The following is a 23,628-nucleotide window of genomic DNA, read 5'->3' as shown; positions in this document are numbered from 1 at the left end:
GTCCATCTTCCTATGTGCTCCTCCCTCAAGGAATTAATAGCCTAAATCTTTATCATTGGAGAGGTACTTAACTGAATCACAACGCAACAATAAAACAATTTGAATCATCTCTGAAAATGAATGAAATACCCTGTATCTTTTTTATTGAATTTTACTAGTACCAAATCAGATTAATCATAAATCCCAATTCTGAACATATTCTCATCACTGGTCCATATTGGTGTTACCTAGTTTTATTTATTAATATATCCAGTTATTATTTTAATAAATTCAGGCAACACCCATGAACCAACCTCCCAATCCAAGAACAGTAAACAGTAATTGTTACTTACATAAATCTCTTCTCTCCTTACCCACAGAAGTAAAAGGCAAGATCTTTAGCATTAGAGAATGACTAAATCAGTTCTTCACCATAATGTGCTCATTTGGTGAAGTAAAATACATACTTTCAAGAGAAAGAAAGACCCTACAGTTAGACTTTTTAATGGAAATTTGTTTGGCAGTATTAGATTAATCATAAACTTCCATCATCTCATCATTGCCCAAAAATGGCACTCCTTATTTATTGACTTGTGTAGTTTGGGCTTTTAAATACAATGAATATCAACATGAGAATAAGAGCCATATCTATGATAAATATCTGTCTACATACTCCCTATCCATAAATTTACCAGATAGGTGATCACTTTTAGTGGATCTCACTTGTGCTAAATTAGATAAACGTAAACCTTTGTTTTATGGCATATTCTCATTAATGATGCAAAATCTTTCTGATTTACATGTCTAGTGATTCACTTATTTACTCATATATACAATTATGCATGGAATAAATTACATATCTGTTTTTCTAAAGAATTACTCCACAGAAATTTCAATGTGTGCTTTATCCAAAGCAGGGGCAACCTGGAGCTCTATTTATCTGGACAACATTAGAGTATAACTGGAGTAATCATTATCTTTGGTTCATAACACCTGTTCCTCACTGGCCCATGCTTGGCCTTCTCTTAAATAATTGATCTAGATATGAATAACCTCCTTTATTCCCTGAGAACAACATATCAATAACAATGGACTCCAAGACAAAGGTTAAGAACTGTCAATATCTGCCTACATATTCATAGCCCATAGCTACAGCCCAAAAAATCCTCTTTTAATTTTCTTAAAAATAAAACTCACTAAATAATGTTGGATTAATTATAACCCTGGTCATACGACACATTCTGAATATTGGTTCGTGTTTGGCCCTCTCTCAATAAAATATGGTAAACCCACCAGCAGCCCAGAACTGAAATATTCTATGATCCCTCTCTATGAACTTAACCCAAGTTAACCCAAGTTAGAAGCGCCTAGATCCTACTTTCTCTATAAGGACACCAGTAGGGTAGAACGGGATTAGTCATAAGCTTTATTCCACATCACATGCTCCACACTGTCCAGAGTTGGCCCTTGAGATATAATTATATTCATTCAACTTAAAAAACAATATATAATTACCAGAGATCCCAGACTCTACACTTGAACTTGAACACAAAACAAAACAACCCATAGAAATAACCGACTCTATCCCTTGCCATTTTTTGTCGTTTTTTATAAAATTCAGTGGATACAATCAGATCCATCATAACTGGTGTCATGTAACACATCCTCAAATTGGCACATATTTGCTCCTTTTCTATTACAGTCATGTAATCTTTTGTTTGTGTAAATATTTTTCCTTCTCAATAAGCTGACAGCTAGCAACCTCTTACCAATCCAGAATGCCAACATGGACACTTAGATGCATCTGTCCATGTGCTTCTGTGTGTCTGCAGCTCCTATGTACTCCAAATGACAGCTTTTGCCTATATATTATATTGAAATTCAGTATTCTACAAATATATTCCTAGAAATACTTGTTTCATGACATGCTCTCATAAATGGTCCACATATGACAGTCTTTATCTTCACTTACACATTTCTTTGTTAATGCATTCATTGATTCATTTATGATCCCTACCTAGGAAGCACTAAAGCCCAAGAAACTGAACTTTTACTCTGAATTCCACTCTCTTACAGAGAACAGCAAGGTCTCTTTCTAATGGACTTCAGAGTTTAGGGTTTAATCAAAATTAATGATTCATATGCCACAGAACTATTCATCACTCACTTTTTCCTCATGTATTTACTTATGCACTGTTTATTGATTATGCATATTATTTCATTCATGGTTTCACCCACAAAATAATTTAATATCCATGAATCACAAAAACCCAAGAACAAGACCTCTGACTGCTGCAGAATGCTATTTCCAGGCTTGTTTCCCACAGAGCTGGTAGACAAGATCTCTTTTTAATTGGGCCTCAGACTGTGCCTATAATTAATTGATAACCTTGCTTCCTACCCATCCCGTGTGCTACTGCTCTTTGCTCAATCGTCTTTCGCTTAATTTACTCATAACTTAATAGCAGTACAATGAACACCCTATCACCTCATTCCACAACTGGAACACTGGCAATTTATTCAGTATTTGTAGGTGCTCCCTCCCCAACAATGAAAAAGCCTAGATCTTTATCAATAGAGAAAGCTTCTTAAAATACGGTGCACAATAGAGTAGAATATTAAGCAACTGTGAAAATGAATACAACCCCCTCCAATTATGTTTGTAAGGGATTTCAGTTGTACCAAAATAAATTCATCTTTGTAAGGGACATCAGCTGTACTAAAATGAATTCATCTTAACCTATGGTTCATTACATATTCCCAATATTTGCCCATGCATGGCATTGTTTAATTGGTTTTGATTTTATTATTTTATTTTTAATTGACAGATAAAATTATGTGTATTTATCGCATACGACATGATGTTTTGAGGTATATATACATTGTCGAATGACTAACTCTAGCTAATTGATATAACCATTACTTCTCGTAGTTGCTATTTTTGTGGTGAGAACACTTCACATCCACTCTCTCAGCATTTTTAAATTCTATTTATGTTTGTGGTAGCCATTCATTCCCTTGAATTAATTCCATGGACAACATGAATAGCCCCCTTCAAAGCAAGAACAAGAACTCTGTTACTTAACGTGCCTCTCTGCTTCTTATCCACATAAGTGACAGCCATGATCTTCATCATTGGATAACAAATAAGTCAGATCTGGCATACAGAATGTGGAGTAAAAACTAGATTTTAGAAAATTCAAGAAGCAGCACAGATTTAGATTTTTTTTAAGGGACCTAAGTCCTGTTGTACCAAATTTATGGAAAAAAAAAACTCCAGTTTTTGTCAAATTCCCATCATTAGCCCAAGAATGGCCCTGATTTTATTTATTGACTTTTTTTAATTACTAATTTAGGCAATATAGTGAAAACTCCCGAACCTGTGCCCTAAAAAAAATAATAAAAAACTATGCATGTTCCAAATTCTATCACTTAAGCCCCACCCACATAGGTAAGAACCAAGGTGATCTTTTTTATAGGTCTTCCTTGATCAGAATTGGATAAATTTATGTCCCCATTTCTTAACACATTTTCACCAATGGTCCATGTTTGATCCTAATTTATGAATCCATTTATTTGTTTATTTTTTATTCACTCATGGAATAATTTGTTAGTATTTTTATTTTCTTCAAGGAAAATGCAAAATGGCCTACAATATTATTACAAATAACTGACTCTATGTTCTTTATCCACAGTGTGCAGAACCCTAGTCCCCTTTTATTTATATGAACATTTTTAATGATACATTAACTTTATTCATCTATGTTTGTCCTCTTTTAAATAATCCCTTTCATGCAATCAGTAGGACTGCTATACTCCAACAATAACCAAGCTAAGAATCAAATCAAAAACTCAATCCCTTTTACAGCAACTGGAACAAGAACAAAAAAGTGCTTAGGAATATACCTAACCAAAGAGGTGAAAGATCTCTACTAGGAAAACTACAAAACACTGCTGAAAGAAATCATAGATGACACAAACAAATGAAAACACATCCCACGTTCATGCATGGATAGAATCAATATTGTGAAAATGGCCATACTGCCAAAAGAAATCTACAGATTCAATGCAATTACCATCCAAATACCATCATCATTCTTCGCAGAACTAGAAAAATAATCCTAAAATTCATATAGAACTGAAAAAGAGCCCACATAGCCAAAGCAATACTAAGCATAAAGACCAAATCTGGAGGCATTACATTGCCCAACTTCAAACTATACTACAAAGCTATAGTCACCAAAACAGCATGATACTTGTATAAAAATAGGCACATAGACCAATGGAAAAGGAGAGAGAACCCAGAAATAAAACCAAACGCTTACAGCCAACTGATCTTCAACAAAGCAAACAAAAACATAAAGTGGGAAAAGGACACCCTATTCAACAAATGCTGCTGGGATAATTGGCAAGCCACGTGTAGAAGAATAAAACTGGATCATCATCTCTCACACCTTAAACAAAAGCCAACTCAAAATGGATCAAAGACTTAAAATCTAAGACCTGAAACCATAAAAACTCTGCAATATAACATCAGAAAAACTCTTCTAGTTATTGGCCTAGGCAAAGAGTTTATGATCAAGAACGCAAAAACAAATGCAACAAAAACAAAAATAAATAGATGGGACCTAATGAAACTAAAAAGCTTCTGCACAGCAAAAGAAATAATCAGCAGAGTAAACAGACACCTCTCAGAGTGGGAGAAAATATTCACAAACTATGATCTGACAAAGGACTAATATTCAGAATCTACAAGGAACCCAAACAAATCAGCAAAAAAACAAAAAACAAAAAAAAAAATCTATCAAAAAGTGGGCAAAGGACATGAATAGATAATTCCCAAAAGAAGATAAACAAATGCCTAAAAAACATATGAAAAATGCTCAACATCACTAATTACCAGGGAAATGCAAATTAAAACCACAGTGGGATGCCACCTTAGTCTTGCAAGAATGGCCATAATTAAACTATCAAAAGTTAATCAATGTTTGCATGGATGTGGTGAAAAGGGAACACTTTTACACTGCTGGTGGGAATGCAAACTAGTACAAGCAGTATGGAAAAAAGTATGGCGATTCCTTAAAGAATTAAAAGTAGAACTACCATTTAACCCACCAATCCCACTACTGGGTATCCACCCAGAGGAAAAGAAGTCATTACATGAAAAAGACATTTGCACACACATGTTTATAGCAACACAATTCACAATTTTAAAAATATGAAATCAGCCTACATGCCCAACAATCTGCAAGTGGATAAGGAAAATGTGATATATATATATATACACACACACACACAAACTGTGGAATACTACTCAGCCATAAAAAGGAACGAAATAATGGCATTCGCAGCAACCTGGATGGAGTTGAAGACCATTATTCTCAGTGAATTAACTTAGGAATAAAACCAAACATTGTATGTTCTTACTTATAAGTGGGAGCTAAGCTGTGAGGATGTAAAGGCATAATAATGACATAATAAACTTTGGGGACTCAGGGGGAAGGCTGGTAGGGGATGAAGAATAAAAGACTACACATTGGGTACACTGTACACTGCTCAGGTGACAGGTGCGCCCACATCTCCAAAATCACCACTAAAGAACTTACCCATGTAAACAAAAACCACCTGTTCCCCCAAAACTATTGAAATAAAAATAGAAAATTTTAAAAAAATTGCTCAGTGATTAATATATAGTAAACAATTGTTAGCTATACTGCTAACATTTTTATTATTTTTTATTATTTTATTATTATAGTTTTATTTTGTCATTGCTATGAAGGAATTATTGTTCTTGATGCTATAGATAATAAAAAAGTATTCTGTCAATAAAAAATAAATAAGCAAATAAATAATCCCTTCCTTCATTTACTTAGAATAATACTCTCATAATTGGTGCATATCCAGCCCTCTTTGGCTGAATTCATTGGTATGTGTCTTTATTTACTCATGCACTGATTTACTACTAATAATAGGGTTCATATCAGATGTGCAAAATCCCAAGCACGAGATGCCTATATTCCTCACTGCAGCTACAAGCTCATGTCCCACTGAGGCAGTAAATTAGGTTTGTTTTTATAATGGACCTAGAGTCATATAGTTTAATCAAAATCCTTGATTCAAGCACCTCAGGGTACTTATCATTGGTTTAGTTTTGAGACATTTTAATTTATTTATACAGTTGTTTATTGATTTAATTCATTAATTGACAAAAATTGCTTCATCAATATTCATGAATCACAACAAAGCAAGAATAAGATATATGAATATTATAACTGATGGATGTAGGCTAATTTCTCCAAGAGCTAATCCACCAAATCTCCTTCTACAGTGGATCTCACTGTTACACATATGGACCAACCAAAATCCTTATACAGTCCCACACTCAATGTGGTCCAGGCAGGGCCCTCTTTCTCTAGCCTTTCCTCAACTTTTTCAAATTTTAAACATTTAACAAAGAACATAAAGGAACCACTTGTTTTACTTCCCTGACAACATTTTTTTCCTTACTTGTGTTTTCTCTGTCAATAGCTTAGAAACCTAAATCTTTATCAATGGCAGAATGTGTAAATTAAGAGTGGTGAAAAAATGACATATTAAACAATTGTAAACTGAATGAAGTTATTTTCTTCCATCTGTTTTTTAGTGGAACCCACTTGTTCAGAATTATATTGATCTTAAATTTTGTTTCAGGGTACATTTTCACCAATGCTCATTCTTTTTTTAAGTTTTATTTTATTCTTAAAATAAAATAAAATTTTATTTAATTGACAAATCCTTCTTGACCCTCTTTATGTATTCATCTATTTGCTTATTTACTATTTAATTTGTAATAGGTTAATTTAATCTCATATCTATCTTTCGAAAGAAAATTAAGAAGGATAAATCTACCAGCATCCAAAACTGACTATAACAAGAACACATCTGTGAACATTAAGCATTTAGGAGTCCAGACATTGTATCCTTTATATGGACATCAGCAGTATAGAAATGTATTATCCTAATACTTGCTTCAAAATTTATGACCATCACTGGTCTGTCATCTGTCCTCTTTTAACTTATTGTGATATAAACTTATTCATTCATTCCCTTACAATCCATAGCTGAGAATCCAAAGAAACTGTTCAAAAACTCTGAATAAAACTAACATCTGTCAATCTGCCCATCACCCACAGAGATAATCAACTAGATCTTCATTCTCATTGTTATTCAATGAACTCAATGACTAGAACTGGATTAATATTAATTCTTATCACCTGACACATTCTCAACACTGGCCTTCTTCCATTTTCTTCTTTATGTAAAAATCTTTCCCTTAGAAGTAAGAGCAACCATCCAGCCCTGGGCTTGTGTGTATTTTATTGACTTCAATGCTTCAAAAACATAATAATAATCCATTGGTTCATGCTTGGCTTTCTTTTTTTATTCATTTACACACTTGTTTAATAAGCTCACCTGTAATCCCAGCACTTTGGGAGGCCTAGGTGGGCAGATCATTTGAGGTCAGGAGTTCGAGACCAGCTTGACCTACATAATGAAACCCTGTCTCTACTAAAATACAAAAATTAGCTGGGCATGGTGGTAGGCACCTGTAATCCCAGCTACTCAGAAGGCTGAGGCAGGAGAATCGCTTGAACCCAGGAAGCAGAGGTTGCAGTGAGCCGAGATCGCGCCATTGCACTCCAGCCTGGGCGACAGAGTAAGACTCCCTTTCCAAAAAAAAAAAAAGTTCGTTTATACATTTGTTCAATTTGTTTAATGATTTACTCATCGATTCACTTACACTATACTAATGTAATCACTACCATGAGGCATAAAAGGGTTAAGATCAAGACCCTGCTACAGGCCCATCTATGAAGGTAAGAGACTGGGTATCTCTTACAGTGGATTTCAGTAGTGCCTACATGGATTAATCCTCACTCAGCACTTGCCATGCTTGATCCTCTTCCATTTAGTCAGCTACTTAATCAGGTATTTGTTAATGTCAGTAATTTTCTTTGAAACAAAAAACTGAAGACTAGCAAGACACCACCAACAAAATAGAACAGCATCGATTATTACATGATCTTTTCATGTCTTCCTTACCTAAACAAACTAACCATCCTTACCTAAAAGAATTAACCATTAAACCATAGCCATTATTTTTACGGGTTTTGGTGCTTAATAAAAACTACTTATAATAGGCCAGACAGTGGCTCATGCGCTTTGGGAGGCCAAGGCGGGTGGATCACTTGAGCCCAGGAATTTGAGACCAGCCTAGGCAACATGGTGAAACCTCATCTCTACAAAAAATACAAAAAAATTAGCCAGGTGTGGTGACATGAGCCTGTGGTCCCAGCTACTAGGGAAGCTGAGGCAGGAGGATTGCTTAAGCCTAGAGGTCGAGGCTGTGGTGAGTTGTGACTGCGCCACTGTACTCCAGCCTGGGTGACAGAGTGAGACTCTGTCTCAAAAAAAAAGAAAAAAAGGAAAATAATCCTTGTTTCAGCAGTATACACTTTAATGTTTAGCATGTGCTGTTCCCATTTTTTCCTCATTCATTTATTCACTTGTCATTGATTCATCACTGATTAGCCAATAATAATACAATCAGTACCCATGGATTAGAAAAACATAAAATTGAATATTCCTCTCATTGGATTATAGCAGTGCTGAGCAATAAAAAATATAATGCCACCTACACGAATACTTGTAAATTTTCTAGAAGCTACAATATTTAAAAAGTAAAAAGAAAAAGATGAAATCAACTGTAATTGTGTATTTTATTTAGCCCAATATCTAAAATACTATCATTTAATAAACATAAATAATTCTAGAAATATTTTACCTTTTTCATATTGAGGCTTCTAAACTCGGTGTGTATTTTTCCATGTAGATCACATGTCGATTAGACTAGTCACATTCCAAGTGCACAGTAGCTCCAGTGGTTAGCACTGATGATACTAGACAGTGCATGTCTATAATCTAATTTCCCACAGAGATAATACATTAGATCTCTTCCTATAATGCATCTCAGTATGACACACATGGATCAATGGATCAATCAACATTCTTCATACATAGCAATGCCACAATTATCACTGGCCCATCCTTAGCCCTCTTTCTTTTAATTTGTCTATATTTCAAAGATGACACAATGAGCTACTATAAATCCACCATCTTCTTGCCCAATAGAATACTGATAATTACTTTCAATCTTCCTATGTGATACCCTCTTAAGCAGTTAATGGCATAGGTGTATATCAATGGAGTACTGTTTAAATCAACAGTGATGTAAAATGTATATGAATATTAAACTGCCAGCAGCACAAATAAAATAGCCTGACTGTACTCTTAATAGAAGTGGTGTTGAATTGGATTAATCATGAACACTGATTCATATAACATTCTCATCATTGGTCCATGCATGTTCTGTGATATTTTAATATGTAGAGCTATTTATTTCTTTTAAATAATACAGTCAACATCCATGAGCAAATAATCCAAACCAAGAACAAGGACCCTGACTGTCCTGTCATCAGCCTCCATGCTCCTTGCCCACAGAGAAAGCAGCCCGGCCCTCATCATTACAGAATAGCTGATCACCTGCGGTGCACTCACTCTGTAGAAGAGAAAGCAGGTGTGAAAAGGTGTGAAAGAGACTAGATTTAAACTTTTTAAAGAAATATTAAAATTTTAATATACTGGATCGACCATAATCCTTGGCTTGTGCCACATTCTCAACATTGGTCCATGGCTGGCCCTCTTTCTCACCACTGACCCACAATTAACACTTCATTCTTAATTGACTTAATCAATTGATTATTTCAATTATTAACTTAATGAACACCATTGAGTGAATTACCTAAAATAAAAATGAGAATGATGACCATTACAAACCCCTCTCTATGTGTCCCCACTTATATGAGTGACAGGCCCAGGTAAGGAGAGCCCACATCATCTGCCCAGCAGGACTACGGAGTTGCCGTGGGGTGGCACTGCTCAGTGCCTCCTATTCTTTTTGTAAGTGGGAGTGGTTCTTGTGACCTTCGTGTCTATAGAATATTTACCATATAGAAGACAGATAACCTATTTATTTAAGGTCTTTGAATTTTAAAAATGTATTCACTTATTGATTTTTATAATATAATCAAGTAAAACACCACGAATCTACCATCAAAACCAAGAAAAACAGTAGTATATTATAGAGATAGATAGATATATAATAGATAGGTGGGTAGGTAGATAGATAGATAGATAGATAGATAGATAGATAGATAGATAATAGATAGATAGATGAATAGATAGATAGATAATCTTTTCATCCTTAACCATAACTGGAGAAACAGAAACCTTTATATAATGGACTTCATCTGTTGAGAAATGTATGGATATAATATTTGGTTCACGACACACTTTCATCACTGGTCCATGCTTAGGCTTCTTTATGTATATCGACAATGAGTTGCATCTGTCTACATGTTCCTCACTAACAAATGTAACACAAGAGATCTTTTATTTATGGACTACACTTGTAGTGACTTAAATTAATCACAAACCCTGGTCTCTGTCACGTTATGATCCTTGCCACATGCAATGGAATTTCTAGTGTTTATTAATCATTTTTGAAGTAAATAATTTCCTATGATGAATATCCACAAAGCCACTATTCAACACACTAACTATGATTTTGACAATAACTTTTTGATGCTTTACCACCAAGATACATAGACCTTCAACATTAGAGAAATGTTCACAGAAACTATGGGGTACACATTCATGTACTGCTCAATAGTCATAAAATAAATGAATAAGCCTATGTTGTTTTTTCAAGAATGAAAGACATTTTTTGCCAGTGAGTCTCAATTGTACAGAACTGGATTAATCATGTTTGTTTCAAGGAACATTCCCATTACTGGCTGATAGGCTTGGCTATGTGTCCCCATTCAAATCTCGTCTTGAATTGTACTCCCATAATTCCCACATGTTGTGGGAGGGATCTGGTGGGAGATAATTTGAGCCATGGGGGTGGTTCCCCCATACTGCTCTCATGGTAATGAATAAGTCACATGAGATCTGATGGCTTTATCAGAGGTTTCTACTCGTGCATCTTCATTTTCTTTTGCCGCCACCATGTAAGAAGTGCCTTTCACCTCCCGTCATGATTCTGAGGCCTCCCCAGCCATGTGAAACTGTAAGTCAAATTAAACCTCTTTTTCCTCCCAGTCTCGGTTATGTCTTTATCAACAGCATGAAAACAGACTAATACAGTAAACTGGTACCAGGAGTGGGGATTGTTGCTGAAAAGATACCCAAAAATGTGTGATTGACTTTGGAACTGTGTAACAGTTCCAAAAGGCAGAAGTTGGAACAGTTTGGAGGGCTCAGAAGAAGGCTGGAAAATGTAGGAAAGTTTGGAACCTCCTAGAGACTTGTTGAATGGCTCTGACAAAAATGCTGATAGTGACATGAACATTAAGGTCCAGGCTGAGGTGGTCTCAGATGGAGATGAGGAACTATCTCCTAATATGCCAGTCTAATGCCTAAGTATCCTTTTGCAAACTGGAGCAAAGGTGATTCTTGTTATGTTTTAGCAAAGAGACTGGCAGGATTTTGCCCCTGCCCTAGAGATTTTTGGAACTTTGAACTTGAGAGAGATGATTTATGGTATCTGGTGGAAGAAATTTCTAAGCAGCAAAGCATTCAAAAGGGGGCTTGGGTGCTATTAAAAGCATTCCATTTTAAAAGGGAAAAAGCATAAAAGTTCAGAAAATTTGCAGCCTGACTATGCAGTAGAAAAGAAAAACCCTTTTTCTGAGGAGAAATTCAATCTAGCTGTAGATATTTGCATAAGTAGCAAGGAGCTGAATGTTAATCCCTAAGACAATGAGGAAAATGTCTCCAGGGCATGTCACAGGTCTTCATGGCAGCCCCTCCCATCACAGACCTAGAAGCCTAGGAGGAAAAAAATGGCTTTGTGGGCTGGGCCCACAGTCCCCATGCTGTATGCAGCTTAGGGACTTGGTATCCTGCATCCCAGCCACTCCAGCCATTGTTAAAAGGGGCCAAAGTAAAACTCCGCCCATGGTTTGAGAGGGTGCAAGCCCTAAACCTTGGCAGCTTCCACATGGTGCTGAGCTGAGCCTGAGGGTGCACATAAGTCAAGAATTCAAGTTTGGGAACTTCTGCCTAGATTTCAGAAGATGTATGGACACACCTGGATGCCCAGGCAGAAGTTTGCTGCAGGGGTGGGGCCCTCATGGAGAACCTCTGCTAGGGCAGCACAGAAGGGAAATGTGGGGTTGATGGCCCCACACAGAGTCTCTACTGGGGCACCACCTAGTGGAGCTGTGAGAAGGGGGCCACCATCCTCCAGACCCCAAAATGGTAGATCCACCAGCTTGCACCATGTGACTGGAAAACCCACAGACACTCAACGCCAGCCTGTGAAAGCAGCCAGTAGGGAGGCTATACCCTGCAAAGCCACAGTGGAGGAGCTGCCCAAGACCATGGAAACCCACTTCTTGCATCAGTGTGACCTGTGTGAGACCTGGAATCAAGGGAGATCATTTTGGAGCTTTAAAATTTGACTGCCCCACTGGATTTCGGACTTGCATGGGCCCTGTAACCACTTTGTTTTGGCCAATCTCTCCCATTTGGAATGGCTGTATTTACCCAATATCTGTACCCCCATTGTATCTAGAAAGTAAATAGTTTGCTTTTGATTTTATAGACTCATAGGCAGAAGGGGTTTGCCTTGTCTTAGATGAGACTTTGGACTGTGGACTTTTGGATGCCAAAATGAGTTAAGACTTTGGGGGACTGTTGGGGAGGCATGATTGGTTTTGAAATGTGAGATGGATTGGAGGGACGAGGGGCAGAATGATATGGTTTGGCTCTGTGTCCCCACCCAAGTCTCATCTTGATTGTACTCCCTTAATTCCCACATGTTTTGGGAGGGACCTAGTGGGAGATAATTTGAATCATGGGTGTGGTTTCCCCCATACTGTTCTCATGGTAGTGAATAAGTCTCACAAGATCTGATGCTTTTATCAGGGGTATCCGCTTTTTCATCTTCCTCATTTTCTCCTGCCTCCACCATGTAAGAAGTGCCTTTCACCTCCCACCATGATTCTGAGGCTTCCCAGCCATGTGGAACTGTAAGTCGAATTAAACCTCTTTTTCCTCCCAGTCTTGGGTATGTCTTTAACAGCAGCATGAAAACAGACTAATACACTGGCCCATAACTAACTTTTATTTAACTTTTGTATTTATGTATTCATATTTAATATTCAAAAAACTGCCATGAACCAACCACCTAACACAACTGACTAATGTAGTAGCTTTAAAATTTGACTGCCCCACTGGATATCAGACTTGCATGGGCCAGTAGCCACATGTGACTATTTAAATTTAAATTAATAAAAATTAAGTAATATTAAAAATTCAGTTACTCATGAACGCCAGCCACATTTCAAGGACTCAATAATCACATGGACTAGTAGCTACCATGCTGTACAGAACAGATTACAGAACATTTCCATCACTGCGGAAAGTTCTACTGCGGACGGGTATGGTGGCTTGCACCTGTAACCAGCTGTTTGGGAGCCAAGGCCGGTGAACTGCTTGAGCCTAGGAGTTCAAGACCAGCCTGGGCAACATGGGGAAACCCTGTCTCCACAAAAAATACAAAAATTAGCTGGGTATGGTGGTGCACACCTGTAGTCCTAGCTACTCAGGAGGCTGAGGTGGGAGGATCACCTGAGCACAGGGAGGTCTAGCCTGGGCAACAGAGTGAGACCTGTCTCAAGGCAAAAAAAAAAAAAAAAGAAAGAAAGTTCCATTGGGCAATACTAGAAAATACTCTTAGGTTATATTCTAGAACTTTTTCTAATGAACCTAATTGGATTAATCATGATCTCTGCTTCATGAAACATCATTGGTTTATGCTGACACTCTTTTATTTGATTTGATCATTTCTAAAGAAGTTGCAATGAGCAATCATAAATCCAATCTGTTACTCCACTAATAGAACACTGACATCATCTTTCATCTCTTTGTGTGCTCCTTGGTCAGAGTAAATAGCCCAGATTTCTATTTATGGGCAAACGTGTAAATAAACTATGTTCATGTACAAAATGAAATACAAAACAGCTGGTAAAGGAAGTGAAACAGGGTAGGTTATTTGTATGGCAGTCAGAATTTAATTAACTATAATGCTTTCATTCTTGGACCATTCTCATCACCAGTCCATGTTTTGGCCTTTTGTTTATTTTACACACTTAGGTAATTATTTATTTATTTTTAGTACTAAAATCAACATCCAACATGCCACCATGCAAAAAAAAAGAATATTAACTGACTCTTTAACCAGTGCATTTTTAAAGGGACCTTGGATGAACTGAATTGGAATAATCATAATTCTAGGATGATGAGTGTTGTACTTTCTTCTAACATGGTCTTGAGGTCTGTCTCAAAAGAGTGAATATAAATTCTAGCTCTGCCTGATGGGGATGCAGGAGAGGTGGTCATGGGTGTTTACAGCGTGTCTTTTATGGGATACGTCTTTATCCCAGCAGACAGTCTAATGCCTAAGCATCCTATCCATTACCAGGTGTCCCTCTCATAGGAAACTCATTTACACTGGCAGTCCCCCTGTGGTTCTTGTCTGACCTACATCTAGTCTATTCCTGCCAAGATAGCCATTCTCTAGGAGATCCCTGACCAGGAAAGAAGTTCAATTCAAGTGTGTTGGTCAGATGAGACACAGAGGAAGCAACTCAACAAACACATAAAATGAAACAACAGAAGCAGTTTATTACTTACAGATCCTGCATGCCTCACAGGGCCAGCGGGAAGGGGAAAGCCTGTATTGCAGGCTATGGCATTTCCCAAGCAGGTTTCCTGCAGAGAATTCTCACTGGTGCATTTAGAGCAAGCCAGTATATCTGTGTGGTCCACATAGGCTGTGGGGTCAGTGTATCTAGCTGTTCCTTAGGGAGGCAGTAGCCTGGAGGTGGCTGTACAAGGCAGTTATCTGGATCTATCATATTAAGAACTGGGAGGAGGTGGATAACTGCAAACTGTGTCAAGGGTGACTAAGCCTGCTTCTGGAATGAGAAAGTTAAACTTAGGTTGAAAACGGATGCTGAAGCTACATAAAAAGAATTTACGACAATGAGATATGATCACCTTTGTCCCATGTTTGCCCTCTCTTGTTTTATTCATGTGTTTGTTCATTCATTCATTTACTCATTTATGAACACCCTTAAACAACTCTCCAGCCAAGATTTAACAACGTCAACTATTAATTACATTTTCTTTAAGTACCTTATCTACCCAAGTAAGAGTCAAAATTCTCATAAATACTGCATGACTATATAAACTATGATTTGTCCATTCTGTGCAACAAACAGCAACTATTAGAAAAATAAACACCCTGGATCATTTTTAATGACTTTTACTTGTGTAGAATTTAATTAATAAGCCTCACTTTACATGAAATATTATCCTCATTATCTATGCTTGGCCCTTTTAAGTTTTATTTATCGCTTTAAACAAAAATCATGAAAGAACAATCACGAATCCTATTCAACAAACAGAAAACGACCAATACCTTACTTCCCTATGTGACTCTCTGCCACCGACTTAACATCCCAAACTTCTTCAATAGGGAAGTGTTCATGCAAAAGTGTAGTGCATAAATTAATAGTGGAATGCTACTGAAATGAATGAAACAGCATAAATATTTGTGTTTCAATGTCTCTCCAATTTGCAGAGCTGTGCAATCATAAATCTTAGATCATGATACATTGTCTTCATTAGTCCATGCTTGACTGTCTTTGATCTTGTTTATACATGCATCCATTTATGTTTAATTACCCCATAAACATATATAAACCCACCCCAGCCTGCAAATATGAAAAATAAACATAACACATATTACGTATGTGATATATATATAGGATACATGTATAAACATAACACATGATACATGTGAAATATATGTAGTATACATGTGTGAGTGTGTGTGTGTTCCTTTTTTTCTTTGCTCATTTGCTACAGAGAACAGCCCAGTAATATTGTTTTTTAATTTGGTAACAGTTACGCTATATGAAATTAATCACCCTTGGTTCATGACATTCTCATCATGCCCGTCATCTTTGACCTTATTTATGTATTGATTCACGTTCAATAATGTAATAAACAACCATCAACCAACCACCCAACTTCAAAACAACAACACTAAACATTACTCACATTGGTTGGTTCACGGCTCATTTTCCAGAGGTCACAATCAAGATCTTCATCGACAAAGTGTCATTAATTTCACTCTGGAGCCTCCATTCTGTGGAACACAAGGCTGATATTAAAAAGGATGAAAAAACCTAGATTTTTTTAATGACCATCAGGTGAGAAGCACAGTATTAATCATAATCTTTGGTTCATGACAGTCTCACCACTGGCCCAAGCATAGCTCTCTGCAATTATTCATTTATTAATTTGTATTATTACAAATGAGTGTGTATTAATTCACCACTCTAATCAAAAACAAGAATCTTGACTATCACAAACATATGTCCCTGTGCATCTTACCCAAGAAGGAACCAACCCAGATATTCTTCCTAACGGATGCAGATGACGCAGACTTGGAGTGACAATCATATTTGATTCCTACTCACCCTTTTCAATGTTTTCATTTATTTTTTTAAATACAACAAACACAGATGAACCCACCACTGACCCAGACCAAAAATATTGATTAGTACATCCAAATACTTCTTATTCACTGAGGTCAAAGTCTTGTTTTATTTTATATAGTCCACAACTATACACAAATGGATGAATCTTAATCTTTAGGTCATAAAACACTGTCTTTGTGGTCCATTCTTGACATTCTTTCATTTCGTCACTTTTGTACTCATCTAATTCATTTTTGACTATGCAGCCACTACACTTGAAGTCACCATTTAGCCCAAGACCAATGACTATTCTGTATACCTGTTGATACACTTCCTACCCTCAGCCTCAACAGCCTAGAACCTGGCTTTTGTTTTGGAATAACCTCATAGAAGCAGAGACTAGAAAGGTGGTTACTAGGGGTCAGGAGTGAGAGGAATCTGGAGATCTTAGTGAGAGGATGCAAACTTTCAGTTAGGAGTAAGTTCTGGTAACCCAATGCAGAGTACGGTGACTATAGTTAACAATAATGTATTTCATGCTTGAAATTTGCTAAAAGAGTAGACCTTAAGTATTCTCACTGCACACATGGAAAAAGGGAACTACATGAGGTGATGGGTATGTTAATTCGCTTGATTATGGTAATCATTTCACAATATATATGTATATCAAAATGTCACACTGTACAACTTAAATACAATACAAATACATACAATATTGATTTATCAATTATATATTTATAAAGCTGGGGAGTGAGGAACACATTGTCATCATTGGTACATACTTGGCTGTCTCTAGTTTTATTTACGCATTCATTCATTTTTAACTGTTCAATCAACACCCACAAAGCCGGCTTTTATTTGTCTGCACTCACCTTCTCTGGGAGAGAAACCCCAGTGTGCCCATTCTATGGAACATAAAGCCGGTTAAAAAAAGAAAATAGCCTATGAGGCCTTTTTTGTTTGTTAATATCAGGTTACCAGACCCGGATTAGTCATAATCCTTTGCCCAGAACACATTCTCAGAATTGTTCCATTCGAGGCCTTTATTACCTTATTTCTTTATTCCTTGATTATTTTTAATAACAAAATTAATAGCCACGAACCACTCTGATCTCTTTTTTTAATGCCCCTCAGTTGTGAAGAATTAATCACCATTCCTGGTTTACAACCCACTCCCGTCCTTGCTGCTGGCATGCCTCTCTCTTCTTGTATTGATTGTTAAAACCACCCACGAGAATTACCACTGGTGGTCCCCACCTCCATCCCTCCCCCTCTCATGCCCCTGCCTCCCTCTACCTTAAACAATCACTCCCAAATCTCCTGGATACAATCCCTTTCCAGATATATATATATATATAAATTTACAACATATATGTAATATATGTATTCTTAAATATTTTCCATGGGTCAGTGGCTTGCAGGAGTTCTCAGTGAAGGCTAAAGAGAAGGGTCGAGGGAGAGCGTGAAATATACAAGCTTGAGTTCAGAGTACACCCACTGCTGGGGGATTGGTAAAAGCCCTCAAACCCAGATCGCTGAGCCATCTGCACCTGCGCACACACCACGAGCCAGTGGGCCCAGTGGTTGCAGCACATATGCTCACACCTCAGTACCCATCTCCCAAATCCAGCCTCAATGCCAGACGAGCTGGGTGACATCAGCAAAGCAAACTAACGTCTCTGTGCCTGTTTCCCCATCAGCAAGATAGTTGCAGCACTAGTCCCCAAGCAAAGTTATGTTATTATTTTCAAGCCAATGGCAACCAGGTTAAAAAAAAATACAAAAAAACCCTCCATCCCACCTCTGAGCCCCTCCCTCACCCAAATCTTGGCTCCCTCTGCAGCAGCGCCCGAGCTCTGGTGTTAGACAGACAGACAGACCAGGTTCCACCCCAGCAGGCACTCGTGAGCTGTGTAACTGCAGAGACGTGACCTGGCTTCTCTGTCTTGTGCCCCGACTTGTACGATTTGTAGAATGAGGAATGCAGCGCCCTCGTGGGTCCAACCGGAGGGTGACCTGAACTATCGCCCATCCCTCAAGTAGCCCGCCTTGCACACCTGCGCACACCCCGCCCTTTCCCCGTCCCATGACGCCCAGCCCACTGCTCAAACAGTCCCCAGTTTGATCAAAGAAATGAATTAGCTCAATGCTCAGATCAAGCCAAGGGTTTGGGACTCGGGCAGGGAATTGTTCGAGCCTGTTCTTTTTTGGACATGGCATCAGAGCTTAAACAAATACACTGAAAAACAGAAATCCAACTAAGGGATGTGCTTTGGAAAATGAAAATTCATTTTGTGAAGTGGGACTGCCCTTGGGGAAGTCTATGCAGTGAGATTCTTGATGTTCAACTTGATTCCAAGAAACCAAAAGAGGCTTCACTATGGGCCTTACCAAAGATACACAGCCAGTTTCCTTCTTACCCCTCCCCCCACCCTGTCCTGGGTGTGTACCACCTGCCACAACTGGCCTCAGAGCAACTCAGGGACCTGAAAATAATTCTATATATTATATAGAGTTATGGTGTAGGTGTATAACGTCATTTACACATCAATCTGTCCATTGGGGGACTGTCATGAGGGAGTCATGGGAAGACCACCAGTGTGGGGACCTGCCCCTGCCTTCTTCATACTGTGAGGCCTTGGGGAAGGCCTGTCCCCTCCCTGAGCCTCAGGTGGCGATTATCCCACCAGCCTTTCCTCCCTCCTAAGTGGTGTGAAAATGAAAAGCATAACATTTTAAGTGCAAGTTCCCTCCAAGCAGCAGGGATCATTAATATTGTACCTCCTGTACCCAGCACGTAGTGTTCACAGCATGCCTCAGCATACATTATCTTGTTTGATTCTCACAACAGTCCTGTGAATTAGACATAATAATCATAATTAGCCAATATTTATTGAATGCATACTCTGTACCAAGCACCACACTGCCTACTTTGCATACATTGACACTCCTCTGGGGTGGATACAATTCAATAGTATCTCATAAATTTTTCCCCCAAAATTTCTGAGCATGCACTTTGTACTGTTGCTGGGTCTAAGTGCCAGGGATACAGTAGTGAGCAAAACGGACAGATCCCCGTTCCATGAGAATTAACATCCCTGTGGGTGGAGATAGGAACAGAAAATCATCAGAAAAGGTAAGCCTAATGCATGGGATAAAAGACAGTGGTAAGAACTAGGGAGGAAAATAAAGCAGGAAGGGGGTAGGGAGTGACACCAGGGAGGAGGCCTCACAGAGATGATGATATTTGAGCAAAGCATTACTAGTCCTATTTTATACCTAAGGAAACTGAGACTCAGGGAAGTTAGGTGACTTATAAGTGGTCACACAGCAAGGAGATGCTGAGCCAGGAGGCAAACCTGGGCAGTGTCGCTCCAGAGTCGGCCTTACCACTTCTTCCCGAAGCCTCGTTTTGGCAGCAATGTCCCACTGCCAGCCCGCAATGTGAGTGTGAGAATAAATCACGTGGCGGGGGCTGGCGGGGAGGTGCAAAGGTTTTTCTGACCTCCCACACAGGCAGCCCCAGAAGCAGAGGGAATCCCCAGGATGTACCATTGGACCTGGATGAATAAATAGACTATCCATCTTGGAGGAGATGCAGGGGCAACAGTTCTTACAGGACTAGCACAGAATCTGAAGTCAGGCAATGCTGGGATCACAGCTTACCCTCAACACAGCCCAGCAAGTCAGCACCAATGCTAAACCCATCTCCTCCCACCTGGCTGTTAGGGCATCCGATTGCACCCCGCCAGAGGCACCCCATGTGATGTGCAGCCACATGCCACCTAGGCTCCAGTTACAGATGTGCTGCCCCAGAAACAGGAGGAGGCTTCCCAGTCCTCATGCCCCTCATGGTAAGAGACTCAGAATTTTTCCAACTGGCCACCTCCAAAAGAGCAAGTCAAGAAACATTTCTCAAGTGACTATTTCTCCCCCAAAAAATAGGAAGGGAAAGAAGTTTAATGAAATCATATCTGAGAACTGGGGAACCTTGCCCACTACTGCTAGAAACCATGAAGTTTAATGAATTTCAACCTCAGAAACTTGGATTCAGAGGACTGTAATTATTTATCTTGCCTTTTACCTACTCAGCTTCTTCCCAGCTCCCATGCAACCCCTGTGTAAGCCCCTATACTGCAAGGAAATTCCTTCACAGGAGTCTCACCTCTCTTAGGGCTTCATCTTTCTTTAGATGGATCATGCCCATTTGCTGTGTAGAACTCTTACTTCTATCACTAGAACTTCTAGTTTTAGATTAGTATGTCTGTTTCTATTTCACTGATGCATTCTCCAAAGACAAGCACACAGGCCTCTCTGAGCACCTGTTCAGTTACTGGTAAAATGTGGATAATGATTCTTACCTGCCAATGATATCAAATGACCCCTCAATAACAATACTTATAACAACTGTAATTTTCACTGTAAGTAAATATTTATTGATTGCTCAACATCTGGAAAGCATTCTTTTTTGTTTTTGTTTTTTTTCTTTGGAGACAGGGTTTCCCTCTGTCACCCAGGCTAAAGTGCAGTGGCACAACCATGGCTCACTACAGCCTTGACCTCCCAGGCCCAAGCAATCTTCCCATCTCAGTCTCCCGGGTAACTAGGACCACAGATGTGCACCACTACACCCAGATAATTTTTAAATATTTTGTAGACATTGGGGTCTCCCTATGTTTCTTAGGCTGGTCTCGAACTCCTGGGCTCAAGGGATCCTCCCACCTCAGCCTCCCAAAGTGCTGGGATTACAGGCATAAGCCACCATGCCCAGCCTGGAATGTTCTCTTTTAAGGAATTTATATGTTTGCCTCATTTAATCCTCAAGTACTCATTAGTAAGGTACTATCGGTATTAGTAAGGTACTATTGGTACAACTGAAGAAAACGGGGCACAGAAATTAAATACCTTGTCCAAACTCACAAAAGTAGTCAATGGCAAAGCTGAGATTGAAACCTTAGCACCTAGAATGCGTGAAGTAGGGCCTAGCCCATGAGCAGGTTCTCAAAACCTATCTGCTAATGTTAACCCAGGTCTGCAGCAAGGCTTACTGATTCGCCATTCAGCCCTACATCCAGTCCCCTCCCTCCTTGCCTTGCACTGGAGTCATTTTTACATCTGCTACCATTAGCATTCAGTCAGAATATGAGATGCCAGGAATCTAATTTGACTTGATTAATTGTACTGTAGGATGCCAGTGATATGTGTGGCCCTTGCCTGTGTGATCACTACAAATAGAATACACTAGAGATATTACTTCGGAAATAAGCTTGGATTTGATTGGACGAGAAGTTCAGCTCACTGACAGATCAAGAGAGTGAGTCCAATATGAGACAACCCCAAGGCAGATTTCTTCAGACATGGTCATAGAGAAAAGGAAATAAACAGGTTGAGGGGATGAGTTTGGAAGGAAAGAAGACTCGAGTTCAAATCCTGGGTCTGCATTTCCTCCCTATACGATTTTGGGTAAGTCACTTACCACTCCTAAACTTTGGTTTCCTTTTCACTTAATTGAGAATAGAAACTGCTATCATGGAGGGTGGCTGTGATGATTTAGAGGAGATAAAATTATGCCAAGTGCCAGTGAAGGGCTGAGTATGCGGTTGGGGCTTAGGGCTTAGTCATCCAGGAGAGCCAGTGGAAAGGCGGATGCCTGCTCTTCCTCAGTGCTGCGTGAAAGCAGCAGAGACGGAGAGTTGCCACTGAGCAGCTCCAGCACCACAGCTGGGACTTGGTCCCTGTAAGCTGGCATCCCACCTGTTGTCCCAGAGCCACCTGAGCCAGTCAGTGCGCTCAGAAGCAGAACAGAAGGCAGGAGCTTCACCAGCAAGCTCCATTCAGAGGGAACCTCTCTTCAAAGATCAAGTAAGCCTTTGATCTTGGTGGGAAATTGACTAGCCTCTCTCATTCCTCTCTCCTTCCACCACCTGTGCTTCAATTCACTCATCCATCTTACCAGCATTCGTGAGGTAGCCAGCCATCTCTCCATCTATGCATGTATCTTGATGTAGGCATCCATCCATCCATCAGACCTGACATCCATCCTTCCACCTCTCCATTTTGCAGAGGAATCACACAGACCTGAGTTGGAATCCTGGGTCTTGCTTCCTAGCCGACCTTGAGCAAGTCACTAACCTCTCAAAGTCCTCTAATCTGTAAAATGAAGGGAAATCAGATGTCGCTGGGGTGAGGATTTAAAGAGAGCGTAGACATACTAGTGTCTGGCCTCAGCAAAGTCATTAAATGTTCATTCCCTCTGCTTCTGCAATCTGGTTGGGATTTATGCAAGGAAATAAACCACCGCATCTTTTGCATGACATGTTGAGAAGTGCTTTTTAGAAATTATCTGCGATGTTTTAGTGGTGTGCATCTTCCGGTGGCACCCAGGGCTGGGCAGTGGCCAAAGCAGTTTGGGGTGGTGGTCCCCCCTGGACTCACAGTAGAGAGTGCCATCTAGTGGATAGGCACCTGCCGGGGTCCCCTGTTGGTCCCAGGTCACAACAGCTGAGGTCAGGCAGCTAAACGGCAAGCCAGGAGGTCCAGGCGAACCCAGCCCCCAGACTGTAGGCTGCCCTTTTTGGGATGTAGTGCATGTGCTGTTTTAACCACTCAGGGGACCTGGACTGCCAGGAGCCTTTTGTTTTATGGACAATAGCCAGCTATGTTTTGCCTGCCCCTGCCCAACTCCCCTTTAAACGTTTCTGGGAAAAAGAATCATTCTCGCAGCTACTGTTTGCTGAGTGTCTCTGACATATTAGACATGCGGCTGGGGCTTCAGGGGTTAATGCTCTAACCCTCTCAATGACCCAAGGAGAGACCCAGAACTTGCCCCATTTTCAGTGAGAACACTGAGGTTTGCTGAGGTTGAGTTTCTCATTTAAGGTCCAGGCAGATATTCAACCCCTAAATGTGTAGCCATACGTACCTTCTAGAGCCCCAGATCCCCTTGAAAGAGCAGGAGATAGTTTGAACACTGACTTGACCAAGCCAACTG

General features: G+C 39.4%; 1 long non-coding RNA gene and 1 other non-coding gene across 4 annotated transcripts in view; both read right to left on the bottom strand.

Annotated features, from left to right (window-relative positions):
- Window positions 1-23,628, bottom strand: part of LOC103784048 (uncharacterized) — a 137,868-nt gene that overhangs the window by 93,760 nt on the left and 20,480 nt on the right. For all 3 annotated transcript variants that reach the window (XR_010109783.1, XR_010109782.1, XR_004666313.3), the window contains exons 3-6: window positions 23,560-23,625; window positions 22,591-22,787; window positions 19,419-19,490; window positions 16,216-16,303 (exon numbers count right to left, since the gene is read on the bottom strand). This is a non-coding gene — a long non-coding RNA (uncharacterized LOC103784048). The remainder of the gene's footprint in view (window positions 1-16,215; window positions 16,304-19,418; window positions 19,491-22,590; window positions 22,788-23,559; window positions 23,626-23,628) is intronic.
- Window positions 18,516-18,572, bottom strand: MIR370 (microRNA mir-370). The gene has a single exon (NR_163067.1). It is a non-coding gene; the product is annotated as a microRNA mir-370 (primary transcript).

This window comes from Pan paniscus, chromosome 15 (genome assembly GCF_029289425.2).
Source record: "Pan paniscus chromosome 15, NHGRI_mPanPan1-v2.0_pri, whole genome shotgun sequence".
Classification (NCBI taxonomy): domain Eukaryota; kingdom Metazoa; phylum Chordata; class Mammalia; order Primates; family Hominidae; genus Pan; species Pan paniscus.
The sequence above is the reverse complement of the archived record's forward strand: the minus strand, read 5'-3'. Positions and strand labels throughout refer to the sequence as shown.